A 13,352-nucleotide genomic window follows, 5' to 3' on the forward strand; every position below is an offset into this window, starting at 1 on the left:
CGCTGTGCAAATGCAATAATGATCCTAAATATTAATGCCCTAATTCCAGTGTAACCCCAAAATATGTGAAATAAAAAAAATTGATGCAGAATACCAATAAAACAATGCTTGTGCTAAAAATTGTGACTGTGTGCTGACAATTCCCAATATCACACAGTTACCGCAATACAGATGTGAAAGTTCACTTATTGAAAATGATAAATGAAAATGCAAATAGTGCTCCAATGTGCTCTTCAAAACAGCCGCCGGTGTATCACTCTTCGTGTGTAACACTAAGGCTCGGTTCACACTAGGACGACTTGTCAGGCGACCTAGGTCGCCTGACAAGTAGCGTCCCGTTCAGTACAATGGAACCGACTTAGAAAAAGGTTCCTGTACGACTTTGGGGGCGACTTGGGGCGACTTGCATAGACTCGGTGAGGCGACCTGCAAGTCGTGCCGCCTCTGGTGTGAACCGAGGCTCAGTGTGTACTGGCCTCTTACCTCCGTGGAAATGGTAATCAGCAATGGAGATGGGTGTGGCTGGAGATCTTTGCAGGGTGTTGTAATGGATATCCCTCTTAAACCGTGGTATGGTGGATGGTGGCTCAGGATGTGTTCATTTCCAGCAGATATATGCAAAGGATAAAGAAGAATCTCCCATAGTGTAATACTGAATAAGCTAATAAATTTATTTAAAGCCAAGTGGGTACTTAGAACAGTGTAAAATAAAAACAGCAAGTCTGTGAATCGTGCGGCTTTACAGGTGCCTCTGTGCGTCACTTCCGGTTCTCGTGCAATCCAATTACTCGGACCGCACGAGACCCATAGCTGCAGAGTGCACAGAGCAGAACACAAGCTAGTGGAACAACAGGTGCCAGCCGGCCTACAGCAGTAAAGCTCACACTTTCAGAGTTTGTTAAAGACCCCCAAAACCATACCGCGGGAGGATGGGAGGGGCCACATTTTAGGGATGGTCTCCTGGGAATGCGATGTTTAGGTGCTTTTCATTCATGCTGACCGGCTATCTTGGAGGGAAGCCAAAGAGATCCTAACAGTGTTCCTGTGTTTCCTGATTGATCTACTAAGCCTGTTTTGACCCCCCTGAATAAGGGCGGTCGCAGGCTTTCTGGTAAGCCTCCACTTTTTTACTCTCAGGCGACGGGCAGCACTGGTGGAAAAAAGTTTAAATCCAGAATCTCTTATTGGATATTTACCATTTGGATAGCTTTACTCACAAACTATTTTTTTACACAATTTTTCATGGTTTTATTTGCCCTAATGGACGTTTAATTATCACTTGCACTTGATTAGCATAATTGCACTTATTGTTATTATTGTATTTGATTAGTACAGTCGTACTTATTGCTATTATACACTATTTCATTATTTGTGGTACCTATCTAGCGCTGCACTTATACTTTTATTTTTATTCTTTGTGCCCTTATGTCGGGGTTATAGTGTTCAGCTGCAGGATATTTTTCAAAAATTTTTTTTGTCATTTTTCACTAATATATTTTCACTTCATATTTTTTTTGCACCTAGCGCAATCCTTTTCTTTTTTACAACTTATCTGATTAGCATATACTCAGTGATTTTACATAGCAGCATCATGCGTTTTTGCACAGTTGCAACATAGTCATTCTATGTTTATGTACACTGAACATAAGGCTATTGGCACTTTAATATATACTATGCATTTACATTAGTGTATTAATACCCAGAATCACTATTGAATTTGCACAACATACTCAGATTGGTTTGTTCAGCACTGTTTATTATTGTTTTTTTAGCGATTTTTTTTTACACAGCATCATTATGCGGTTTTGCACAGTTACAACATAGGCACTTTAGTATTCATCTACATTCAACATAGGGCTACTGTTGCTTCAGTTATTTTGCACAGCGTCATTAGCAATTTGCATAATCGCAATTAGCGATTTTGCACATCATTTATCGCTTATTGTTAATATTTTATATATATCATCAAGCTGCGCTGATCATTATTTTCTCCCACTAGGAGGTCCGAGCGACCAAGCCGGCAAGTCCGCCAGCTGGCCGGAGACCCGAACAAAGCCAGAATTGGCTTGGATCAGGTCTCGGATCTAGTAACCCGGAAGCAATGTCATGACATCACTTCCGGTTTACTGAAGCCTTGAAGGTGCCAGGTTTTTTAAAAAGGACAGTATTTAAAGCAGCCAACTAGCGTTTTAAATGCTTTTAAGTGCAAAGGAGAGATATGTGATCTTATGGACCCCAGATCCCTCCATAAAGAGGACCTGTCACTGCCTATTACTGTCACAAGGGATGTTTAGATTCCTTGTGACAGCAATAAAAAGCAATCAAAAACATTTTTTTTAAAGGGACAGGGTAAAAAATAAATGAATTAATAAATAATAAGAAAAAAATAATTTAAGCGCCCTATCCTCTGTAACTCCAAACATGTAACCGTTAAAATTTTTTGGAGATTTTTTACCACTGGTCACTTAAACCCCCTTCCTGCCCAGGACAATTTTCAGCTTTCAGTGCTGTTGTAATTTGAATGATAATTGCGCGGTCATGCAACACTGTACCCAAATTACATTTTTCTAATTTTTTTCATACAAATAGAGCTTTCCTTTGGTGGTATTTAATCACCACTGAGTTTTTTATTTTTTGCTAAACAAACAAAAAGAAAATTTTGGAAAAAAAACAACAGTTTGTTATAACATTTTGTAAACAGGTAATTTTTCTCCTTCATTGATGTGCACTGATGAGGCTGCACTGATGGGCACTAAAGGCTGCACTGATAGGCACTGGTAGGTAGCCCTGATAGGCAGCACTGATAGGTGGCACTGATTGGCAGCACTGATAGTTGGCACTGGTAGGTGGGCACTTCTTAGCAGTGCTGATATGCACTGGTAGGTGGCACTGGTGGGTACTGCTTAGCAGCAGTGGATCTGGAGTGTGCGGGACCGATGTCCCTTTTACACAAGACGATAATTGGCTTTTTTTTCTCCTCACGCTGTCAGAATGAGGGGAAAAAAATCTAATTACCAACAAACCAATTAATATACACTTATTGCATTTTTTTTTACCAAAAACATGTAGAAGAATACATATCGGCCTAAACTGAGGAAAAAAAATAGTTTTTTTCAAAAAAAAAAAATTGGGATGTTTATTATAGCAAAAAATAAAAAATATTGTTTTTTTCACAATTGTCGCTCATTTTTTTGTTTATAGCGCAAATAATAAAAACCGCAGAGGTGATCAAACACTACCAAAAGAAAGCTCTATTTGTGGGAAAAAAAAAATTAATTTGGGCACAGTGTTGCATGCCCACACAATTGTCATTCAAAATGTGTCAGCGCTGAAAGCTGAAAAATGGCCTGGGCAGGAAGGGGGGTGAAAATGCCCGGTGATTGAACTGGTTAGTTCATGAAAGTGTATTTCTTCCAAAAATATTGCATTTGAAAGACCGCTGCACAAATACAGTGTGACATAAAAAAATTGCAACAATCGCCATTTTATTCTCTAGAATCTCTGCTAAATCTCTATATATATATATATATATATATATATATATATATATATATATATATATATATATATATATATATATATATATATATATATATATATATATATATAATGTTATAATGTTTGGGGGTTCTAAGTAATTTTCTAACAAAAATACTGATTTTAACTTGTAAACAACAAGTGTCAAAAAAGGAAAAGGTGTAGGCATGAAGGGGTTAATAATATCAGCTCCCAGCTTGAAACAATGGGAAGGAAGAAAGAAATCTTCACAGTGTAAGACCTTTCTTTTTAATAAAAAACAAAACGCATTCACCAAAAAACTTACATTATCTCTGCTCTGTCCTCATGCTTCATGGAGTGACAGTCCGCTCCTGTGGACAGGCTGGGGGGTTTCTGCCCCCAGGGATTCCTATTGGGCTGCCGGTGATGGGGACTACAGGTGCCACAATGCTTTGCAGCTGCTGGAGGCCTGGCTGATGGGCTCCCTCCCCCTACCAATAAGAAAGCAGGGGAGGGAACAGACTGGGCGGCCAGGCTCTGTGAGTGGAGCTCACACATGCTGCGGTGTTCGGAGGAGAGGGAGGAAATCCCCCGCAGGAGCTAACAGGTTGGCTCTCACTCCACTGTCAGTGGATTAGTGTGACTGCGACTGGCGGGGCTGCGGGTGACAGAGCGGCCCCAACCACATAAGTGAGTGCCACTTGAGCTTCGGTGACTCAGCTTGCGGCCTCTGAACTGACCTGACATCCTCCAGAAAAGAAAAAAAAATTGTGAGCGGGCGGCGGCTGTTATGCATATAAGTTAGGGCAGCCTGGGGGGAAATTGCCACCCTGCCCCCCAGCCCAGCCCACCCCTGCCCAACAGCCATGGACACTGTGACAGAGCCATAGAGTTCCTGCTGTGATCATCATAATGATGATGATGATCATAAGCATGGTGAGATGCTAGTTTACACTTGTGCCTAGGGGGGCAGTAAAAACAAATGGCTCCACTCCCCTTTATGACCCTTTCATCCAAGGTCCACCTGTCAGTTTTTTATGCAGCCCTGATTGAAAGCTCCATGTAGGTTTACAAGTGTCCGGATGTAAACAGACTTGTGTTCTTTAAACCCGCCTACCTCCAAGTCTGTTTGATACCAGAAAAAAAAATGAAAAAGGGCTGCATACTTTTTAATTTTTTTCCAGACCTACTGTAAATGTAATGGATCAGAGGTAGCCTGATGTAAGTGGACACAAGCCCATTTACATCTGGCCACCTATAGAGCAGGTCCAAGTTCACTCCTGTCCGCTGTCAGTAAGTACAGGTGTCAAGATAATGATGTCTGTCCCGTTCAGCTCCAGTTCAAAAGGGAATCCACTGACTGATCTCCTGCTGGGCGGAGCAGATCTGTGGGAAAGAGCCCTTATGCTGCAAGGCAGCAGAGGGGAAAGTACATGTGCTGCAACCGTGATGCCTTTTGTGCAACAAAAAATATCCTCTCTGTCACCACCTACCATGTTGCCTGCTGAGTGAGATCCCATTTAACTGCTATCAGGGATTTAATTGGTAAAAACATACCTCCCAACCGTCCCAGAATGGGTGGGATTGTCCCGCAAACGGAGGGCTGTCCCGCACGTGCACTAGGGTTGCCACCTGTCTATAATTCACCCGGACAGTCCGGGTTTGAATCATGTGTCTGGGTTTCAGGCGGACTGAGACCTGGACACATTTTTCAGACTGGGCTGTGGCTCCCCAAGTAACCAAGATAGTCACACACTAATCTATTTCCATCCAGAAGCTGTGAGCTGCTGTCTGAGGGCAGGTTAGACATCACAGGGGGACCAGGGCGATGATGCCAGCAAGAGCAATCTGGCCACACTCACCGTTCGCTGCAGCATGCTTTGCACACTGCATTACTACTCTCGTTGGGGGCACCCAAAGGTGTCCCAGGTCCATAAGTGTTCGGGTTTGGCTTGAAGAAAAGGTGGCAGCCCTAACGTGCACACAGAATCCCGCAGTGGGGGGGGGGGGTTCTCACTGTGTGTGAACATTTTCTTTGATTGGACCTTCCGGCTACTTGTCCTCATGGTGATTGGCCGCAGCTCATGGCAATAATCCTGTACTTGCCACTCATTCTGTGCATGGTCAGTTGCTGATCAGGAGGAGAGCAGGTCAGGGTGTGATAGAAAAGTTACTCTGTTGGTGTCCTGGCAGATGACAGACGGATTTGTGGTGAAGCCTGTGTCCAGAATCTTATCAGATCATTGTCTGCAGACACAGAGCACCACTCATTCCGTCTGCTTCATCTGTACAGGAGATGAGGACAGTGTGTGCTGAGAACGGGAAGGAATCTGTGTGTCTCAATCTGAATTGCACTGTTTATGCTTTCTCTTCTGAGCTCTCTGTCCACCCCCATTGGGGGGCTCTGTACTGTGGAAGGGGGGCTCTGTACTGTGGAGGGGGGGCTCTGTATTGTGGAGGGGGGCTCTGTATTGTGGAGGGGGGGCTCTGTATTGTGGAGGGGGGGCTCTGTATTGTGGAGGGGGGGCTCTGTATTGTGGAGGGGGGGCTCTGTACTGTGGGAGGGGGGCTCTGTACTGTGGGAGGGGGGCTCTGTACTGTGGGAGGGGGGCTCTGTACTGTGGAGGGGGGGCTCTGTATTGTGGAGGGGGGCTCTGTACTGTGGGAGGGGGGCTCTGTACTGTGGGAGGGGGGCTCTGTACTGTGGAGGGGGGGCTCTGTATTGTGGAGGGGGGGCTCTGTATTGTGGAGGGGGGGCTCTGTATTGTGGAGGGGGGGCTCTGTATTGTGGAGGGGGGGCTCTGTATTGTGGGAGGGGGGGCTCTGTATTGTGGAGGGGGGGCTCTGTACTGTGGGAGGGGGGCTCTGTACTGTGGGAGGGGGGCTCTGTACTGTGGGAGGGGGGCTCTGTACTGTGGGAGGGGGGGCTCTATATTGTGGAGGGGGGGGCTCTGTACTGTGGGAGGGGGGCTCTGTACTGTGGGAGGGGGGCTCTGTACTGTGGGAGGGGGGCTCTGTATTGTGGGAGGGGGGGCTCTGTATTGTGGGAGGGGGGCTCTGTATTGTGGGAGGGGGGGCTCTGTATTGTGGGAGGGGGGCTCTGTATTGTGGGAGGGGGGGCTCTGCACTGTGGGAGGGGGGGCTCTGCACTGTGGAAAGGGGGGCTCTGTATTGCGGGAGGGGGGCTCTGTACCGTGGAGGGGGGCTCTGTATTGTGGAAGGGAGCTCTGTATTTTAGAAGGGGGGCTCTGTACCGTGGAGAGGGGATCTGCTGTGGAGGGGGGGGGGATCTGTAGTATGGAGGAGGGGGGGGCTCTGTGCTGTGGAAGGGGGATCTGTAGTGTGGAGGGGGGGCTCTGTGCCATGGAGAGGAGATCTGTGCCGTGGAAGGGGGGATCTGCCGTGGAGGGGGCTCTGTGTTGTGGAGAGGAGATCTGCGCTGTGGAAGGGGGGGCTCTGTACTGTGGAAGGGGGGCTCTGTATTGCAGAAGGGGGGCTCTATACTGTGGAAGGGGGGGGCTCTGTAATGTGGAGGAGGAGGGGGGGCTCTGTGCTGTGGAGAGGAGATCTGTGCCGTGGAGGGGGGGGATCTGTTCTGTGGAGGGGGGCTCTGTGCTGTGGGGGATCTGTAGTGTGGAGGGGCCTCTGCATATCTCCCAACTGTCCCTGATTTGGAGCTCTGTCCCTCAGACCAAAATGAGGGACACATGAGGAATGATCTATATAGTATATAAAATGCACGTTTTATCTTTCAAAAAGTGTTTCCCGGTGCTAAACCTTTCATCCAATTTTTAAATTGCTGCATTTGTAATTTTCCCCCCTCACCTTCCAGGAGAGATGATCGGCTCCGCCCTCTACAGGAAACACAAATCAGATAGAATTTAAAAGGCCCCTCTCTTTCCTCTGACCCTCAGTTGTTTTGTGTTTCCAGCCCCTCCAGGAGCACCGACGCGTTTGTTCTTTTCTTATGGTCTGGTAACTGTGGTTGGTGGACCCCCTCTTCTCTGATTTCATCCAGGACTAGTTGTGGCCAAGTCCTGGATGATGGTCTGTACCAGAAGGGTTTCCTATTTCTAAGGGTTACTTGCCTTTTGTAAAATGGTGGCAACTCCCTTCCTTCCCCCAGCGCTGCTGTGTGGAACTGTGTCCTCCTAATTGCTTCATTCCGGTGTACCAAGATGGCATCAGGAGGACTTGCGGTGATGCAACAAGATGGTGCCGGAACCGGAAGTCACATGACGCACTTCCGGACACCGAGTTTTTATAAGGAGCATGGTGTGGAGACACTGAGGACATGCTGCAGGGGAATGGCCTGCTAAAAACGCTTTCTAGGCACAGTTTTTGCGGTACAGCAGCAGTCTTCTCTGCGACCGTTCTCCGCTTGCTTCATGGAGCCTGAGGACAGGTCTGAGGATGGAACGTCCGCTCGTATTGAATCCGGGTCCCATACTGCCCCCAAGGTAAGCCCTGGTCTGTGGATAGCTACAGCAAGGGGCTTCTTTTGTATGGATCCTTTTTATTCATGGCCCTTGTTTCTGCTCTCTTCTAGGCCAAACCGGTGAAGAAGAAATGTGGGAACTGTAGAGCCAGGCTCTCTGATAGTTATAAAAAGCTATTTTGTGAGGATTGTATCCCACCCAGAGCTAGTTCAGAGTCTTCCTCCTTTAAGGAGTTAATGACTTCTATGAAGGAGGTAGTGGATTCTTTTCGGTCACTGAATGACAGGGTTACTAGTTTAGGCCCTCCCTCTTCTAGACCCATAGCTCAAGATCCTTCAACCTCTGCCAAGTCCCTTCCCTTATTAGTATCTCAGACTATTAGTTCACGCAATACCTCTGATCTGGAAGAGGGTGAGAATTCAGACTCTTCATCTGATGAAAAGTCTGCATCAGAGGAAGGTACAGGTAGCTCATCCAAGTATCTCTTTCCGGTTGAGGATATTGATGAACATCTGCAGAGGGGGAAGGATTGGGCACAACATTGCCCAATCAAGATTACCACAGACGCCAGTCAGTGGGGTTGGGGTGCTCACTCACAGGGTTGGCAGGCTCAAGGAGCCTGGTTGCCAGAGGAAGCAGGTCGCTCCTCGAATTTCAGAGAACTTCTGGCTGTGAGGAAAGCACTTATGTCTCTGGGAGAGAGGGTCTATTCAAAGGACCTTTTTAATATTTTCAGACAATGCCACAACAGTGGCGTACTTGAACAAGCAAGGGGGCACTCGCTCGGAATCACTTCTGTCATTAATGCAGCAGATTCTGTCCTGGGCAGAGATCTATGTCTCTTCAGTAAGGGCAGTTCACATCAAGGGGTCAGAAAATGTGCTGGCGGACTTTCTGAGCAGAGTGAGCATCAGTTCCAGCGGTTGGGAACTACATCAAGGCACGTTCCAGGAGGTGGTGCTAAGATGGGGTCTCCCCACAGTGGATCTTTTTGCCTCCAGTCTCAACAAGAAACTACCGGCGTTCTTCTCTCTGGAGAGAGAAACAGAGTCCTTAGGGACAGATGCACTGTCCTTCCCTTGGGACTTCAGCCTGGCCTATGCCTTCCCTCCTATTCCCCTTTTGCCCCTAGTGGTTCGGAAAATTATTCAGGACAGAGCAGAAGTTGTTCTGATTGCCCCCTGGTGGCCCAGGAGGAGTTGGTTCTCCTCTCTGAAGGCCCTATCTGTGTATCCTCCCTGGCCCCTTCCAGTTCGAAAGGATCTACTCCATCAGGGACCGGTATTGCATCCAAACCCTCAGACCTTCCATTTGACGGCCTGGAGGCTGAGCGGCGCATCCTACAGTTAAATGGATGTTCAGAGAGGGTTATTCATACTGTCCTGGACAGCCGTAAATTGGTCACAAGAAGAATCTATGGGAAAGTTTATTTCCTGGCAAAGGAAATCTGGTTTAGATTCTTTTTCCACTCCCTGCATTTTAGATTTCCTGCAGGAGGGAGTGAAAAAGGGGCTCTCTGTCAACACCCTTAGGGTTCAGGTTGCTGCCCTATCTTTATTTTCAGAGAGAAGACTAGCGGTAGATCCCTAAGTCAGGAGGTTCCTTTTAGTCAGATCTAGGCATACTCCCAGGATCCTCAAACATGTTCCTCCCTGGAATCTGTCGTTGGTATTAAATGCACTAACAAGGGCTCCTTTTGAGCCTTTTCATGAGGCTTCCCTGAAAATGATTTCTTTGAAATTGTCTTCCCTTTTGGCTATTACGTCAGGGCGAAGGATTTCTGATCTAGAGTCTCTTTCCTGTAAAGATCCCTTCCTGAGGATTTTAGAGGACAGGGTGGTGATTAAACCGATCCACTCTATTTACCCAAAGTTTCTTCCAACTTTCATAGGTCCCAGGAGGTAGTCCTCCCTAGTTTCTGCACCTCTCCCAAAAATGCGGAAGAGGAAAGGTTTGGTCTTTTAGACGTTAAGAGGTGTCTTCTACTTTATCTAGAAAAGACCAGTGGGTTTAGGAGTTTCTCCCAACTGTTAGTTTGGTTCAGTTGCCCCAAGAAGGGGTCCAAAGCATCTAAAAGTTCTATTGCTAGGTGGATAAGGGGAGCTATCTGTGAGGCATATAAAGCGTCAGATCGCACCCCTCCTAGAATTAGGGCCCATTCAACGAGATCCATGGCCACATCATGGGCAGAAAGAGCGGGAGCTTCATGGGAAGATATCTCTAAAGCTGCCGTCTGGTCCTCCTCTCATGCATTTGTCAAGCATTATAGAGTTCAGATGCTTTCCAGCCAGGACCTTTCCTTTGGTAAGAAAGTGCTTTAAGCTGTGCTTCAGGCTGTCCTGGAAGGTGAGGGGGGAAAACCCCCATTAGACTTACCGGTAACGGTATTTCCAGGAACCTTCCAGGACAGCGTCTATATTCCCACCCTATTCTATTTTTTCACTGGTCAACCATGTTTTCCTGATGGTGGTGTGTTTTATGTTTTCTATTTTTTTCCTCTGCCGAGTGCACCTTCGGTGGAGGTTGCTTGATCTTCTAAACAACTGAGGGTCAGAATTTAAAAGGCCCCTCCCTTTCCTCTATCTGATTTGTGTTTCCTGTAGAGGGCTGGAGCCGATCATCTCTCAAGTAGCTGTCTTGGAAGGTTCCCGGAAATACCGTTACCGGTAAGTCTAACGGGGGTTTTTAAAAGCCAATATAAAGTAATAGTAGTGGTAAAAAAAAAAACCTTTGTGGATTTAATTCTCCTTTAAGGGGGTGTGGCAGGGGGCGTGCCCTTTGCCTACATACGTTAGCTAGTAGGTATCCCTCATTCCCATCTCAAAATGTTGGGAGGTATGGGTTAAAATAGGTGCTGAGGAAGTGGGAAAAAAACTAGATTGATTTACTAATACTGGAGACTGAAAAATCTGGTGCAGCTGTGCACGGTAGCCAATCAGCTTCTAACTTTAGTTTTGTTCAATTAAGCTTTGACAATTAAAAAAAAAACCTGGAAGCTGATTGGTTTCTATGCAGAGCTGCAGCAGATTTTGCACTCTCTAGTTTTAGTAAATCAACCCCAATGCCTGCCCAATGCTCTTTGACGAGCAATCTGGATGCAGATTGCTCGTCAGAGATCAATAATAGTGTGAATTGGTCGGTTGGAGGGTGGCAGTAAATTGGGGGGGGGGCCTCGATGTAGGCAGGACTGGGGGGGGGGGGCCCCATGATTTCTAACAGCAGGCCTGGTGTTGACTGTAAGCTGTACAGTCCGCTCAACTGCTCCAGGAAGAGATCTACACAGAGAGATAATGGGGCTGCAATCGGGAGAAAAATTCTAGAAACTATGAATTCATAGTTTAACCACTTAAACTATGGTGGCACTAATAGGTGGCACTGGTGGGCACGGATAGGCGGTACAGATGGGCATTGATCAGTGGCACTGATGAGCATTGATCAACAGCAGTGATGAGCTTTGATTGCTGACACTGGTGGGCACTATGTGCTGGCAATGGTGGGCACTGTTTTTTTGACACCGTATTTATTGTAATCCAGTGCCACCTATTAGTGCCCACTAGTGCCAACTATCAGTGCCTCCTCATCAGTGCCCATAAGTGCCACCTCGTCAATGCCCACCAGTTCAGCCTATCAGTGCCCATCAGTGCCGCCTCATCAGCGCACATCAATGAAGGTGAAAAATTACTTAGTTACAAAATTTACTGACAGAAAAAAGTAAAAAACTTTTTTTTTTTTCAAAATTTTAGTTTTTTGTAAAAAATAGCAAAAAAAATCCAGCAGTGATTAAATACCACCAAAAGAAAGCTCTATTTGTGTGAAGAAAATGATAAAAAAATTTGTTTGGGTACAGTGTAGCCTGACCACGCAATTGTTATTCAAAGTGCGACAGCGCTGAAATCTGAAAAATGGCCTGGGCAGGAAGGGGGTGTAAGTGCCTGGTAGGCAAGTGGTTAAACTATGAATTCATAATCAGGGCACTGATTACATCCCTAGATGTCCCCCTGTGAGGAGATGCCGCTGATCGGCTCTCCTCTCCTCACACTCTGTCATTACATGGTTAAAGAGCTGCAGACTCTGCTCTTTACAGAGATCGGGGTCGCGCTGTGTTCTAGCAGCACGGCATGGCCGCGCTGCTTACGCATTTGACGGTGGGCGGGCAGCAAGCAGTTAGAGGATTTATCCCTGGTTCACATTGATGCTTCTTTGAAATCGCGCTACTTCAAGTGAAGTTCAGTGCGATTTCAGGTGCTACTTGATAGACATCTGTGTGGCTTCATGCCCAGATGTCTATTGAAGTTACACCTGAAATCAGCAAAAGTAGTACAGAAGCTACTTTTGCAAATCGGTGCGGCGCTGCAAAATTGGTGTCTCACTGATTGGAACAGTGCCATTGCCTCCAATAGGCTGCAACTTGTCAGGCGATTTGATCTCTCAAAATGCATGACAGATCACTCCAATGTAAACCTAGGCTCAAGGCTCTTAATATATGCAATTTTTACAGTTAATTTTTATAGCTTTAATTATTTTTCCCATTATGGGCGTGGGTGGGGCCTTATGTCTAAGTTTTGCCTAGGGCCTTGCAAAGCCTAGAGCCGCCTCTGAGTGTGTGTGTTCCGTCTTACAGAGCACAGCCCTCCCCCTTCTTCTACACAAATGGGAGAACGGATCTGCTGTGCCTGCCCCTCCTCTTCCTGTGTCCGTTCACACTCGATGCAGCCGTGTGCTGTGAAGAGGATGTGCGGGTGGGAAACTTTTTAAAGTCATCAGTCACATCCTAAACAAGAAGAAGCTGACTGAACCAGTGAGCCTTCTGCTGGGACTGTGCAAGTAAGTGAGCTGTGACCAGACGCTCCCCTCGTTGAGAATCCAGTAGGTTGTGTATTCACAATTTTCTATATTGCTATGAGTCATTATTTGTATTGGGATATTGTCTACAATGATTACTAGATATTACCATTTTTTTTACCATACTGCAAGACGGCAATAAAATCCAACCTTTTTGTACACTAAGCTGCGTGCTTCATTCAAAGTCCCACCCTTTTTTCTTTTTTCAGACTCTCCCCTCCTCCCTCCTCTTCCTTTCTACTCTGTCTCTGCCAAATTACTCTGTCTCTGCCAAATTCCTCTCCCTCAGCCTTGTCATTTAACCACTACCATACTGCACGGATTCCAGCAGTCCTCTCCTACATGTAAAAATCATCATTTTGTTGCTAGAAAATTATTTAGAACCCCCAAACATAATAAATATAATATATGGCCTGAATTTGTAGGAGTCACAGGCTGTACTTTAACCCACCCTCCTACTCCTTCTTTCTCCTGTTGGCCTTCTCTCTCGTATGACGCTTCAGACGTTTTTGCATAATTTCCGGGCGACCGTCTGACGGAATTTCCGGGTTTTGGCGCCACGAGGTGGCCATG

At 46.4% G+C, this 13,352-nt stretch overlaps 2 protein-coding genes across 3 annotated transcripts in view; both read left to right on the top strand.

Moving 5' to 3' along the window:
* The first annotated feature begins 5,516 nt into the window (after window positions 1–5,516).
* LOC141127430 (retinol dehydrogenase 16-like) overlaps window positions 5,517–13,352 on the top strand; it is a 44,133-nt gene continuing 36,297 nt past the window's right edge. The window contains exon 1 of one of the 2 annotated variants that reach the window (XM_073613854.1): window positions 5,517–5,648. The gene's annotated coding sequence lies outside the window, so the exon portion shown is untranslated. Of the gene's footprint in view, window positions 5,649–12,625; window positions 12,762–13,352 lie in introns of those variants that run through there. The other variant, XM_073613855.1, reaches the window with a different exon arrangement.
* Window positions 12,628–13,352, top strand: part of LOC141127429 (retinol dehydrogenase 16-like) — a 90,681-nt gene continuing 89,956 nt past the window's right edge. Inside the window, exon 1 of the mRNA XM_073613853.1 lies at window positions 12,628–12,761. The gene's annotated coding sequence lies outside the window, so the exon portion shown is untranslated. The remainder of the gene's footprint in view (window positions 12,762–13,352) is intronic.

Source organism: Aquarana catesbeiana, linkage group LG02 (assembly GCF_042186555.1).
Source record: "Aquarana catesbeiana isolate 2022-GZ linkage group LG02, ASM4218655v1, whole genome shotgun sequence".
Taxonomy (NCBI): domain Eukaryota; kingdom Metazoa; phylum Chordata; class Amphibia; order Anura; family Ranidae; genus Aquarana; species Aquarana catesbeiana.